Raw genomic sequence first — 13,444 nt, forward strand, 5'->3', positions numbered from 1 at the left:
TGCTGGTTCCATGGGTGTTTTGACTGGAAATGCCTTGGCACTTGTCATGTGTTTATGGGAGGGCAGACAACTCTAGGATTTACATAGTTTGGACATTTCTGTACTTCATTTATTCTTTCCTAAATGACGTAGGCCTAGAGCTATTTCAAGTTTGCATTTGTACAGAACTGTTAAATGCCTAAGAGTTTCTCCAATTAAACCAAGTTTTAAATCAGACCCAAGGCTGGAACGTACTCTCGGCCTCGCCCCACTCCACCCCTCTGCCTCTGTGGCTGGAGAAAACAGACACTCAACAACAATCCCCTGTCCTTGCTCTCCCCACCTTCACCACCAACCCCCGGGGGGGCACCTAGGGCAAAGGTTAAGGTGTCTTCAGATTACAGGCAAGGCCCTGGCTACACACACTGGAAAGCACTGCAGTTGGGCGCATCCTGGGCACACTCGAACCTCTAAAATAGTGAGCTAAGATGGGGGGAAAACTGCTGGCCTGGTAAAACCCACTGTTCACAAAACAATGTCAGCAAAGGCTGGAAGGCATTCTTTAGAGAGGTACCAGGGACTCATGCCTACTGAAGCTCTTTCAGCACAAAGGCTTTTAGGGGAAGAAGGGAAAAGGGGGGTGGGGGGGGAGAGAAAGGGAGGGCTCCTGTTTCAGAGCAGGCATCCCCAGAGAGTCAAGAACCAAGTGTAGCTTCAATCAAACGCTGACTTCCCCTCTGGGAGTCTAGTAGGAAACCTGATCACAGTAGCTTACTACCGGCCTGGATCCACACAGGTCTGGTTTTCTTCTCATGCTAGTAATTTTTTAAAATACATATCGATATAAAAGAAGCAATCCCTGACAGACTTTATTGAAAACCACACTGAGACCTCATAACATCCGGACTTAATCCCTATCAAACAAACCACAGCACCTCTGGCCTCTGCAGCGGGCCAGACCCTTTCACCTCATCCCACCAGGTCTCACCCCTCCAGCCGCTGCTGTTCCCTCCCCCCGAAAGAATGACGGGAGGACTGGCCAAAGAGCACCTAGATACCGGTTCTGGAATCAATTCCTAACCATATAAATGATCCCACTTAGGGGGAGGAAAAAAAAATCCCAGCCTTTTCATATGGAATCCTTTAAAGCCCAGAATGCAAATAACTGTAACAAAGGGAAAGAGGAGCCCACAGAGGCAGACCTGGAGGAACAGCCTCAGGAATACCCTTGGAGGGGAGCTTAACCTGCAGGTTGGTCCCCAGACACAGGCCTACGCAGGTCTTGTTGGGGGGGCGGGGGCGGGGGCGGGCATCTCAGGGGCAGCAGGGAACAGAGAAGCAACTATAGGAATCTGACCAGTCATTCAAAGCAATTACTAATCCTCGGGGCCTACTATGTGCCGAGTATTCTTTGATCCTAAAGGTGGATAATTATTCCCAGTCTTACAAATGAAGAAACTTACTGAGGCTCGGAGGCCATAAATAACCTGCCCCCAAGGTCACACAGCTAGTAAAAATGGGCCACGGTCAAACTCAGTCCTGGAGTTGCGGAGAGGAGCCAATGATTGGTCAAACTGTGCCATCCGGAATCCCCAAGAAGTTTGGGAGGCTCCCTTAGCCCTTGGACTCCAATACACAGCAAAAGGATAGCACTGAGCACCTATGAAATTCGGTCCACAAGGAGCCTGGACCCTAGTTTCTCCTACACCCAGAAATCTCTTGGTCCATGTGAAGTCTTTCGAAATTTCTGCCAACGTCCTACCCAATCTCCCTAGACTGGAACACCCTGGTGTGAGGCCAGGGATCCCCAAAAGGCTCCGCTTTCCCCTCCTCCAGGAGCCCAGAACAAGCAGTGGGAGGTGGGTGCTACTCTTAGGTCTCTGTAAAAAGTGCTGACACCTGGAACTAGAACAAGGCTTGCCACACTAGTTTTGCCACATAAAGCAATAAATCAAATTATCTAGACAGAGCAAAAGCCCTTTGGAAAGAGTGCCTACATCTACCTTTCCTAGGACTTTAATGAACAACCCAGGGACCAAAGTGGACTGGGGAGGCAACTGAGGGGGAAGCGGCTTGCAAGATGCTAGACCCTCCTGGACTCCTGGGGGTCCCCACAAAAAGCCAAGTCCCAAGACAAGCCGGAGGTTGGGGTGATCTCTCCTCTCCCCAACTTCTCATCCCAGCAGCGCAGGGTCGGCGCTCAACATCTCCTCCCCACCCCATGCTCGATTTCCTGGTCTGCCCCGGGCTTTCAGAAGCTTCGGGAACTATCCACACCCGATGCCACAGACGCCACAGGCTCCACGACCGAGGGCCGTCTCCAGCTCAGCTCGGTGGGAAGGGGAACGGGCAGGAGCGCCGGACACTCGGCCGCCCCTGCGGCTTCCCGGCCCCGGGCGGGTGGCTCCTCCAGCGGCCGAGGCTCCGGATGTGTGAAATGGCTCCAGGAGCGCCTGGGGCAGGCCAGGGCCTCCGCAGCGGGAGGGACCGAGGCGGTGGCGGAGCCGGGTCCTCACCCCTCGAGCCAGCCAAACACGCCCCGGCCAGTGGCTCGCAGCCAGTGGCTTTCTCTCTTTTTTAAACTTTCCGGCCTTGGCGATCACCGCCGATTGGGACAGGATTTCCAGCCCCCGCCTTCCCTCCTCCACCCCCTCCGTGCAGGCCCTTCCAACCTCCAGGGAGGTGACCCCCGCCCCCGGGCACCGTGAGTCCCTGGCCCCGGCAGACCCTCCCCGCCCCCGCCACTTGGGCCACCTGGAGCGAGCCGCTTCCCAAAGCGATCGGCGTCCGGCCGAGTCTGGGACTGCTGCTGCGTCCGGGGAGGAACTCCCGCAGCCTGCAAAGGTCCAGGCCTGCCCGCGGCGGCATGCAGAACCGCCCCCTGCTCTTGCTTTCTCCGAAAGACCTGACGCGGGGGACGGGGGGGCGGGGGGAGTTTAAGGCCTGTCTTTTAAAAAAAAATTTAACTCTTCAGATGCAAGAATTTGGGTGCCCTTGGCACGGTTATGAGCGCTGGGGTAGAACAATAGAAATGGGGGGTGCCGGAAATGGTACAGGAAGACCCCTATAACCCTATAAACCTCTCCTCCCCCCAGCACTTACTATTAGCATTAAAAGATCCCAGTGCCCTCAATGCAATAGTGCCTGTTTATAACTTTTCCCTGCTGGGTCTCCGTACCCTAAACAAGCCCCCTCCTCACGTTTTGAAACCACCAGGGCAAAGACCGCTCCCAAATCTGTGACCTCCCGGAGCTCTTGGGCCTCTCACCTGCTCTGCCCCGGCACCCTGACCTGACTCACCCTCTTCCCCCCAGTAGTTCCTCTGGTTTGCACCTAGACAATAAATTTAGTTTAATTTAGCTTCCGGTCTTTAATTTTAGCAGGTCTCCTTTTTGCATGCAAATCAATAGGCAATTACCATCTAAAAGCTCGCCCAGCCCCGGGTCAATGTAAATTGATCATTGTCCGCCTTCCACAAAATAACACCGGGAGTCTGTGATGCATAATGAGATTATACTGGAAACTGTCTTTTAGATCAAATTATATTTTATGCTGTCAGGATCTTCTCCTAGCGGACTTCCCCGCTAGTCTAATCACGGGGCGCCGGAGCCCATGGGTGCCGAGAGGCGATGGCTGACCGGGGAGACATGGTTCTAAGAAATAACAAAGTGCGGGGACGCCCCCCCCCCCGCCGCCATTTCCAACACCCTCGACTAGGGGCAGGCGGAAATGAGCCTGCGCTGGGAAAGGGGGCCTTCTACAGAAACGTTGCGGGGGAAAAGCTCGTTGGTTAATTCCCATCCAACAGAAAGTCAGCTATCCCTTCCGGAAGAACACATGGGGGGCAACCAGCGAAAGCCGTCGGGCCGGGCTGGAGGTTGGGAGACGTCCCCGGCCAAGTGCTCGGGGCACAGGCGGCTCGGCTGCCACGGGGGTGGCCTGAGAAGACCTTCCACTCCTGCCCCGGCTGCTTCTCAAGCCAGCGCCACCATCTAGGCCCCGGCAGCGCAGCCAGCCTTGCAAACAGACGGAATCCTGCCGGCCGTACACTCGGGCGAAGCAGCCCGGTCGGGCCAGGCCGGCTTCGGCCTCCCCTCCCCTGACTGGGCGAGGCCCCTCCAGGCCCGAACCGTGTGAGCCGAGGGCTGGAGGCCTCCAGCCAGGAGAAGGTCCTCCCGCCCTTGCGCGGCCCCCGGGGCACGGGTGTGACCCTGGAGCTTAACAAAGGGCCTTCAGAGCTCCTTTCGGCCTCGGGCTGGCGGGGGAGGGGTGGGGCCAGCGGGGAGGGGAGCGGTACGGCGGCCCAAGTGGACCCGTGAGGCCCCCCGCCCCAACGGGCTGGGTCTGCCGGGCCCGCCGCCCTCGAGGAAACCACCGAGGTGGCATTGCCGGGGCCGCCGGGCACTCCCGAGGACCGTCCTGGGGTTCGGGCGGCTCGGAGGCCGGCGAGCCTCCTGCCCAGCCCCGCGGCCCGGCTGTCGTGCCCGACCCAGCGCGGACTCCACCCGAGTGCGGTCTTCCCAATAAAAGCTGGAATTCCCGGCTGGGCTCAGACAAAGAGGGACCGCGGCAAATCGACGCCGCGGGCAAACCAAACCCAAACCGAGTTTACGCGCGCGTCTGGGGTCACAGAGGCGCCTGCTAATCCTCCCTACGCTGGCCGTCCCCGCACGGTCTCCTCAAGGGGGAAAAAAAAAAGGGAAAGAAAGCATACCTCCCCTTGATTCCGCCCAGAGGCCGAGCTTCGCACTTCTTTCGGTTCAGTCTCTATCAGTTCACTAGGCCCCGCGCCACCTTAGCAAACAGGACTTAGAGGAGCGCAACATCCCTTGCTCCCGACCCAGAATGCAAAGCTACTCCTCTTTTTCCTCCACCATCCATCCTCTCAGGGTCAAGAACTCAGAAATCTTTCAGAAATCCTCCTACCTGCTCAAGTCTCTTCCCCGCTCTAGATGGGAAGAAACTGTAACAAGAAGCAATCTTAGTAACCAAGGGCCACCCACCCTTAGCTAGGCACCGTTGCCCTCAGTTTCCCTCTAGCCAAAGACACATTATTTCCCAGTGAATGAGTGTGCGAATGTGGTTGTGTGGCCCACACTTCCGTGCCCAGCTCTGTCTCACTGGGCAGGAAAATCTTCATCAGGCATTGAGGAGTTTTTGTCATTCAGCCTGTGTATCTAAGCATGGATGTATGCATGTGAATGCTTTTTGTGTTTCCAAGTGACCCTCTTCACACCTTTAAATGGGCTTTTGTCTCTGGAACGAACTTACAGAAATTCTGCTCCAGTTTCCAGCTCAACAAAGTCTGGGATTTTCTCCTAGAATCTCGCTCTAGGTCTCAGTATTTGCATACCCATGTTTACATTCCTCGCGGCCAGTTCTTTATCTCTTCTGTATCTCTTGTTCCATGTGGGCACCAGAGCCCAAGTGTCTTGATTTGTCTCAGCACATGTCATTCAGGCGCACATCTTAATCTGTGCATTCCTGTCTAACACGTACACCTCCCCACGACTTACATTCTTGCTTTGCCTATATAATGTGGCTCGTTCCCAGACCAATATGGGTTTGCAGTTTAACGTAAGTAGAGGATCCCCTAAGACTACAAACCCTAAAAGGAAGAGGAGGGGGAAGGAGAGAGGAGTGTGACTAATGATTCATTTCTCTACAGGGTAACCCACCCACCAATTTCTACCTCAGGGAAAGAACGAGACCAATGCCTGCAGAGTTGTGTTAAATTTTTAGACCAATTCAATGCTGACCCCATGTACGTGTATACAAATGATCGATCTTGTACACATCACTATCCCACTCTTGTTTGGAGGCTGCCTCCCTGCACATATCTTATTTGAACTCTCCACAAGTTCACGGTTAGAACTGTTTTTATTTACATAGACAGCTCAAGGACCCCTTTGCTCTCTCCGATGCATACCTGTACACACTGGCCAGGCATTTCAGGCTTGGGTCTTTGGTCGGCAGCACTCTCGGTCAGAGGCCCCACTGACTAAAGCTCTGAGCAGACCTGCACATACTGGGCCGCTGGGAACATTAAGGTCTAACCTCTGCATCTCCCCAACTCAGTTCCTTAAGTGAGGGTGCCCACTGTGTGTGTTCACACCTCCCCCATTGGGAAGTATCGGGTCAAATTAGATCACCTAGCAACTGCGTTTGGTTCGTCGAAGAATCGAGCCCAACGTACCAGGATGTGAGATTGCATACACAGAAGAGAAAGGAAAACCCTAAGCCCAGACTCCCGCCTCCTCTCCCCAGGGGGCTACTTTGCCTCCAGGAATTTCTACTACACTCCCCACCCCCACTCTCCCTATCGTCTTTAAAGGGTTAAGAGAAACCCTCGCAGCCTTCCCTCCACCCTGGTCGCTGGGCCCGAAGGCTCGCTCGCTCACGGGAGTCTGCCGCCGCCTCCGCGGCCCGCCCCCCCCTTCCCGTCCTTCAGCCGGGAGGGAGCCTGCATGCCTGTCTAGACCGATCTATCACAGGCACACCAACAACACCCGCGAGAGCGCGGAGACCCTACCCAGGTCCCCCTGCCCGCACGGTTCCCGGCGGACAGAACCCTGGAGCGTGACCGCGCCTGCAGGGTCTGGGTGGGAGCCTACGGGCTCGGGCTGCCCCGAGCGCACAGCGGGTCCGCCCCGGCCCCGGCCCCCAGCGCTCCCGCCAGCCCGGCTGCCGGGGCACAGTCACAGCTCTGCGCGCTGGGCAGTCCTATTTTTATCTTGTCTAATCCCAAACTGGGCGGGGAGCACAGGCGTCGTGCTTAGAGAACAAGAGATAGGCGAGGGAGGCGGGGAGGAGCAGCCAGGCAGCGACGCGAGCGGGAGCGAGTTAAAGACACAGTCGAGGCGACCGAGAGCAGGAAGAAAGAGCGGGCTGCGCGGGCCTCGAGGCGCCGCACGCAACGCGCCGCCCGGCGAAGTTACACTCGCCTCCCGGTCGCCCCTCGCCGCCCGTCCCTCCCCACTTCCCAGCGGCGCTCTCCGCAGCCCGGGCCGCGGGGCCCCGGCCTGTGTGGGAGGCAGAGGCCCGGCCGGCCCTGCAAAGGGCTGGAGAGAATCGCTAATGAGCTGTGCGGCCCATTGATCCGGAGAACACTTCCTAATTAACTCTCAGTCACCTACTGGTGACAGCGCCTCAAAGGACAGCGCTGGGGCCGTCCGAGCCCCAACCCCGACCTGCCCGCGGAGCGCCTGGCGCCCGAACCCCGCGCGCCCCCCCTCACTACCCCAGGCAATCCCGGTGAGTGGCGGCGTAAACCCGCACACTAAAGGCCAGCCTCGGATTAAACCTGGACGGCATATTAATCAACGCCATCTCCCCCCTTGCTCCACGCGGTGAAATCATGCCCAAAATAAACACGGGAACCAACACTGCAAAGCCCAGACCAGATAACAGGTCGGGGGTGGAGTGGGAAGGGTCGAGAAGCAAACGTATTTTCCAAGTGTCCACGTACAGGAGTCTCGGAGGCTGACAATTAAAATGCCTTCCACACAAGCAATTCTGTTGGCCAAACCGAATCCAACACCTCGTAAGGATTGATTTCGGCCCGCGGTGTCCGTTTCCAGTGCCACAGGAAGTGTCAGATGGCTAGAAATACCCAAGTCTGTCTGCGTTCACCACCCACCACCTTCTGGGGTGGGCCATTTCCTCCTCGTTTTTATTCCCAAGTCATTTTAAGGGTTTTTCTCCAGAGACTACCCCTAGAATCAAATACCACTACCCCTCCTCTGGCCTTCTCTCAAAAAAGAAAAAAACAAAAAAAAACGGCTAAAACCCTGAGCTGTCTACTCTAGACACAGGAGACTGTACGAATACCTATTTGAAGCGCGCTGGTTTCTTTTTTTAAGGTTTGTTTTTAAATACACATAACCCTCCCCCCCTCCTTCGCTCTTCCATCCCCCCAACCCTTTAGACGCCGGCGGCGCGCGCCCTCGCGCGCGGGCACTCACAGCCTCTAGCTGGAGATCGCGGACTTTCTGGAAAAGATTCATTAACTGCAAATTAAGCCTCGCCCCGGCCTCGGCCTACACGCGGCCAGGCTCAGCCGTCTCAGGGACCCGGGGACGTGCCCACTCGAAAGTGCAGGCGGCGGGAAGCCCGCCGGGACCACGCTTGCCTCGAGCCGCCCTACTCCGCACACGGCGCCCCGGGGCTTGCTTGGTAAACAGCAGGAGCACGTCGCCGCCGCCCCGAGCCCCCTAGTTGGCGGAGGCTCTGCAGCGCAGCCGCCCGCCTGCTCCGAGCGCGGGCCCCGCGGCGCGGCGGCGCCTCGCCCTCCCCGCCTCGGCCGAGGATCGCGCCCGGGTGCGCAAGTTCCTCTTCGCCCTCAGCCTCTGCGCCGCACGCCCTCCGAGTGGGACCAACTTCCTCCGGCCGCAGACTCGCACACGCCCTACAGGGCTTTCCACCAGACTCCTCTCTGCCCAGAGGAGGACCCAGGTCTCGCCCCCCCGCCCGCCGCCGCCCCCGCACGATCTACCCCCACTCCTGGGGTCTCACAACTTAAAAGCAACCCCACGACGTCGCAGGGAGGGTGGGGGTGGACCAGGGTGGCAGATTAAAATTTTAAAAGAACATTTACAAAACAAAGCGTCTGACCTGACTGGCTGGCTGGCGGGCGGGCCGAGTCGGAACCCCTCGCTCTGCTCGATTTCCTAGTATTTTTTTTTTTAATCCACGTGATTCACGCTTTAGAGCAAGCCAAAAAAAAAAAAACAAAAAAACAAAAAACCGGGACTCCCCTCCCGAGTCGCGCGGCAGCGGCGGCAGGTCGAGCTCGGCTCGGCCCGGGGCGCCCGCCACACACACCCTCGCGCACGCACACGCCGTCGTTCCACGAGCAAGAACGAGCTGCCCCCGGAGAGGCGAGACGAGGCAGCAGCGGCTGGGGGTTTTTACAGTTCTTTCCCGAGTCGAAAAAGAAAGCAGACGGGAACCCGCCGCCCTCCCCTTCCTGCTAGCGAGCTAACGCCGAGCCGAGCTTCCCAGCTTCCAGCGCAGCTCACCCCCCCGCCCCCCCCGCCCGACTCGCGGCGCTCAGCGACGACCGCGCTCCCGCGCACACAGGCACATACTGCCTGCAAACTTCCACTCCGCGAACTCCCTGCTCTCCTCCCAGCCCCCAGGGGGGCGGCAGGCCCCCCCCGCCGCGCCCCCCCCGAAGCCCACGCCGGCCGCTTAGGTTGGCTGCATTTTTAATAACTTACAGCTAGGAAATAAAAACGAAAGCGAGCAAGGCAGCCAAAGTGAAGCGCGAGGCACAAGCTTCGAGGGGTACGCGAGAGAGTCAGAGGAGCCACCCGCCGCTACTCTGGGCCCCGAGGGAGGGGGCCGACTGCAGTCCGCCGCACGCACGCTCGCCAGCCCGCGCGGCCTCCCCGGGGAACGGTGTTCCGGGCACTGACCTGAAATCCCCGGCCGGGGAGTAAGCAGGGAGCCTGCGATCCGGCGCTTTGAAGTTTTCCCCGGAGCAGAGTCGAGGCGGCGAGGAGGAGCGACGGGAGGTGGGGTGGGTGGGGAGAGGTGTGCGGGGTTGGAGGAAAGTGGGGTGGCGACGTTGGCGATGGGAGAAGGGGCCGGGCCGGGGAAGCGCGGCGAACAGCAAAGTTTGCCGTCCCCCGCTGCCCGCAACCCGCTCGCGGCGCCGCGATCGCTCGCCTCCCTCGCCGTCTGCTGCCAGCCGGCTGCCCTCGGGGTCGGCCCCGCCGAGGGGTGGGCTCTGGGCCGGGTGGGGGCGGGGCAGGGCGGGGCGGGCTCAAAGCCTCCGGGCAGGTGGCGACAGCCCCGCGCGATCCTCCGGGCTCCGGCGGCTGGGCCGGGCTCGGCCGGGCTCAGCAGCTCTCGCGCCGCCGCTGCTGCCGCCCGCGCTCGGGCAGGAGCCCCAGCGCCATGTTGACGGTTCGCCGCGAGCGCCCGCTCGGGCTGGGTGTGTGAATGTGTGTGTGTGAGTGTGTTGGCCAAGTCTTCCCTGCGCGGCGACAGCGCGGCTTGGGCTCCCCGCCCGGCAGCTCGCGGGCTCCCCCTCCGCCGCCGCTGCCGCCTCGCTCCCGCTCTCGGTCGCGGTCTGGGCTCCGGCGCGTCTTCCCCGCTGCCGCCGAGCTCGGTCCGCGTTCAGCAAGGAGCGTAGCTCTGCCTCACCTCGCCGCTGGGAGCCCAGGCTCCGTCTGCCGCCGCACGCCGCGATCCCAACGCGTCCCCCCTCCCTGGTTCCCTCCTCTTCCTCCTCCCCCTCCCTCCGCCCTCTCGCCCGCCCGCCCTCCCTCCCTCCCTCCCAGCAGCCGCCTCCCCTCCCCCCGCAGGCGCAGCGCTCGGGCGACAGCCGCCCGCCCGCCGCCGCCTCCAGCTCTCGCAAGTTTGAGCTCCCCCAGCCTCCGCTCACCCTCCGCTCACCCTCCGTTGCGGCGCCTGGGCGGTGGGGTTTCGGAGGCGTGATTCCCCAAGAAAGGTTTGCCCGAGTTTCCCCAACCGTCATCGATTCCCGGCGCGTTTCACCTCTCTGGGTCCGAACCCCAGACCACTTGGGTGGCGTCCCCCTCGCCCCTTGTCCTCCCCTCCCCCGCTCGGACCGAGTTGGCTGCGCACACCCCGCCCGGGCGCGCGTCCTGGGCGAGCGAGAGACCGACTTGGGCGGCGGCGGCGGCGCGGGCGGCCCGCTGATCCTGAGCCGAGGGGATGGGGGGCGGCGGGGGCGGCTCTCCCAGCCGCGCGCCGAGACTCCCCTCGCTACCCAGAAGGCCAGTGGAGGACCGCAATTACCATAAAGCGCCTAGCACTCGGCTCAGCCAAAGCTGTCAAACCCCAGCGGCAGCCGCCGCTGCCTCCTCTCGCCACCAGCGCTGCGCTCTCTCGGTCGTGCGTCCCCTCCGAGACCAAGCAGAGCCTGGCGAGTGCGCGTCGGTGCCCATCCACACCCTGGGTCCCCCCTTCCTCCCGGAGAAGCCCTTTCCCATTTCGGTGTCAACAGCTACCTGAAAACACCACCTTGGGCAACGGTGGCCGTTCCGCCCGAACTCCGCGCCCGAGTTCCCCGGACGTTTCGATTGTGTGGGAATTGTTTGGAGAGGCGGGGGATGGAGGAGGCAGCCCGTGGGGCACAAGGAGGCGGGGGTGGGGGCGGCAGGGGAGTGGAGATCCACCAGAATTTCTCCCCGTTCTCGGGCATTTCACAGTCTGCATCTCAGATGATTAGAGGGTCTGTCCTGGCCCCTCACCCCTGCCTCGGGAGATTATCTCCCGCGTTTTATTTTCCTTGGCAGGGAGCAACTTTTGGCTTACACCGTTCGCTCCATAAATTTCCACTCGGTAACGTCGTGCTGATCGGAGCTCGGCGGCGGCGTACAGCCTGCGCCCGCAGCAGTTCAATTCAATTGACACGTATTGAGCTTCTCCAGCGCACCCGGCGCGGCGCTGGGCGCGGGGGGAGGGCAGGGGCAGGCAGGCGAGAGGGGGAAGCGGAGAGGCGAGGTTCCGGCCTCCCCAGAGCGCAGAGCCTCTAGGGCGAGCCGAGAAGCCCCAGTTCGTGAAGCGGGCGGGAAGGGGTGGGAGTGGGGGAGGGGTGTTCCGGCCTAACCGGGCCCGGACACCGCCGCAAGAGGTGACCCCACTCCGTTGCTGGATAGGCTCTTTTGATGCTGAACGTGGGGGAGTCTCTTTCTGCCTAAGGACAAGATGGTGCAGGCTCGATGAGAACATCAATCCGAAATGGAGGTGGCTTGTAAATTCCACACGGAAAGTTTTAAAATATCCTGGAGCGTCTCCATGCCAAAATAATCAAGAGCATCTCAAGTTGATTACTAAGTCAAGGTCAAGGCCAAAATCAGCTCTAGCTAGCAGATCCCTTTAAAAAATTAGACTTAATACTGACTGCAGGACTGGTGTTAGGTGCGATTTTATTTATTCTGTTTTAGTTCTCAGTACATAGTTATAAAAACAGCCCTTTTCAAAGCAGAAGTGAAACATCTCTACCGTTTGAAACCCGAAACTTCGGGCAGAATTAAATCTTCATGCTCCAGGGCTGCTTAAAACAACTGATGCAAAAGACAGGCGGGCAAGTGCCCCTGTGAGCAGTTCCCAGCCCTGCTGGGCCGCCACGGCTTCCAGGACCCGTGCCTGCATAATGGAATGTACGCCTTTTTCTTCCTGGTCTCTCTGGAGGTGGGTGTCTCTGAAGGCTAACCCACACATTTTTTTAATCTCCGGTAACAAGCAGAAAGACACCTGGACTATTATGCTGTAAAGCTATTTTTTATAAAGACATTTTAGGGCCAGACATTAAAAGTTATTAGACTGAACGCATGCAACTTACAGACACAGCTGGAGAAAAGGCCTCTGGTTGTGTGTTGTAGCAACATTTCTTTTTGAAGCAACTCCTTTTATTCAAAACAAATCTAAAATAACCGGGAAGGCTGAAGTTGGGTATTTGTGGGGAAACACTCTGAATGCGGTTCCAGGCAAGGAGACCGCTGTGCCACTGTGGGCCGAGAGGGAGAGCTGGCCTGGGTGAGTGCGGAGCCGTGCCAGGCTCTTCTGGCTCAGTTAGGCCACCGCAGAGACCCTGGCCCCATGCCCGGCCACCTTCTCTCCCCTTCCCATGCCTCCCCAACTCTCCCCCCATGCACAGGCTTTTCCCGGAGTTGAAAGTTGCGTGTAACCGTCCAGAACTTTTGGAAAATCCAGGAACCAAGTTAAAACACGGAGTCTGCTGCCTCTCCGAGTCCTGTGGCCTCCCGGGGCTGCTGACAAAGGGGCCTGTTTGTCTAACTTTAAAAGTTAAAATGAATTGGGGAGGGGGGCGGTGCCGTAAATGCGAAGGGGCCAGAGGAGGGCTGACTGTGGGAGAAATTTGATGCTGGAGACAAACAGACCAGTAAATTCGCCTTTGACGTAATTTGCAGCATGCGCGCGCGCGCGCGCGGGCACACGCGCGCACGCACACACACACACACACACACACACACACACACTTTTTAAGGAGTCTTGCCTCCGTGGTATCCTTGGTGGGATTAAAAGGTTTCTCTTCCATCTCCGAGGGATATATTTTGCAACTCTGCGGGACTTTAAAAAATATCTTATTAAGGCAGTCCTAAGAGGCATGAATGTACGTGGGGGGGGGGAGGGGGTTCATGACTCCCTGGGGATTAAAATGTGAGTTTTTCCTGAGGTGCTCTAAGGTGGAGGAGGGGGAGGGAGTTTACACCTATTGGCCCGGTTAGTTGGCATTATTCCAGGGAGGAGAAGCAGAAAGCTCAGGAATGGCAGTCCTCACTTGGGAAGCCATGTGTCCTCACTTGGGAAGGGGCTCCGGGAGTGGGGACACCGTGGAGCCTGCAGCCTGTGCGGGCCCACTCCTGCTCCCTCCTCCCCTGCCCTCCCACGAGTCCCTCAGGAGCTGACCTGGGGGTCAGGCTGCTACACTCGGCACTCAGCAAGGGGAGGATTTCAATGAAAGCAA

At 59.0% G+C, this 13,444-nt stretch overlaps 1 protein-coding gene across 2 annotated transcripts in view; it reads right to left on the reverse strand.

Annotated features, from left to right (window-relative positions):
- BCOR (BCL6 corepressor) overlaps positions 1–10,154 on the reverse strand; it is a 43,993-nt gene extending 33,839 nt beyond the window's left edge. The window contains exon 1 of one of the 2 annotated variants that reach the window (XM_079911116.1): positions 9,399–10,154. The gene's annotated coding sequence lies outside the window, so the exon portion shown is untranslated. Of the gene's footprint in view, positions 1–8,592; positions 8,956–9,398 lie in introns of those variants that run through there. The other variant, XM_079911117.1, reaches the window with a different exon arrangement.
- Between the last annotated feature and the right edge of the window lie 3,290 nt (positions 10,155–13,444).

Source organism: Stenella coeruleoalba (assembly GCF_951394435.1).
Source record: "Stenella coeruleoalba genome assembly, chromosome: X".
NCBI classification, from domain to species: Eukaryota; Metazoa; Chordata; class Mammalia; order Artiodactyla; family Delphinidae; genus Stenella; species Stenella coeruleoalba.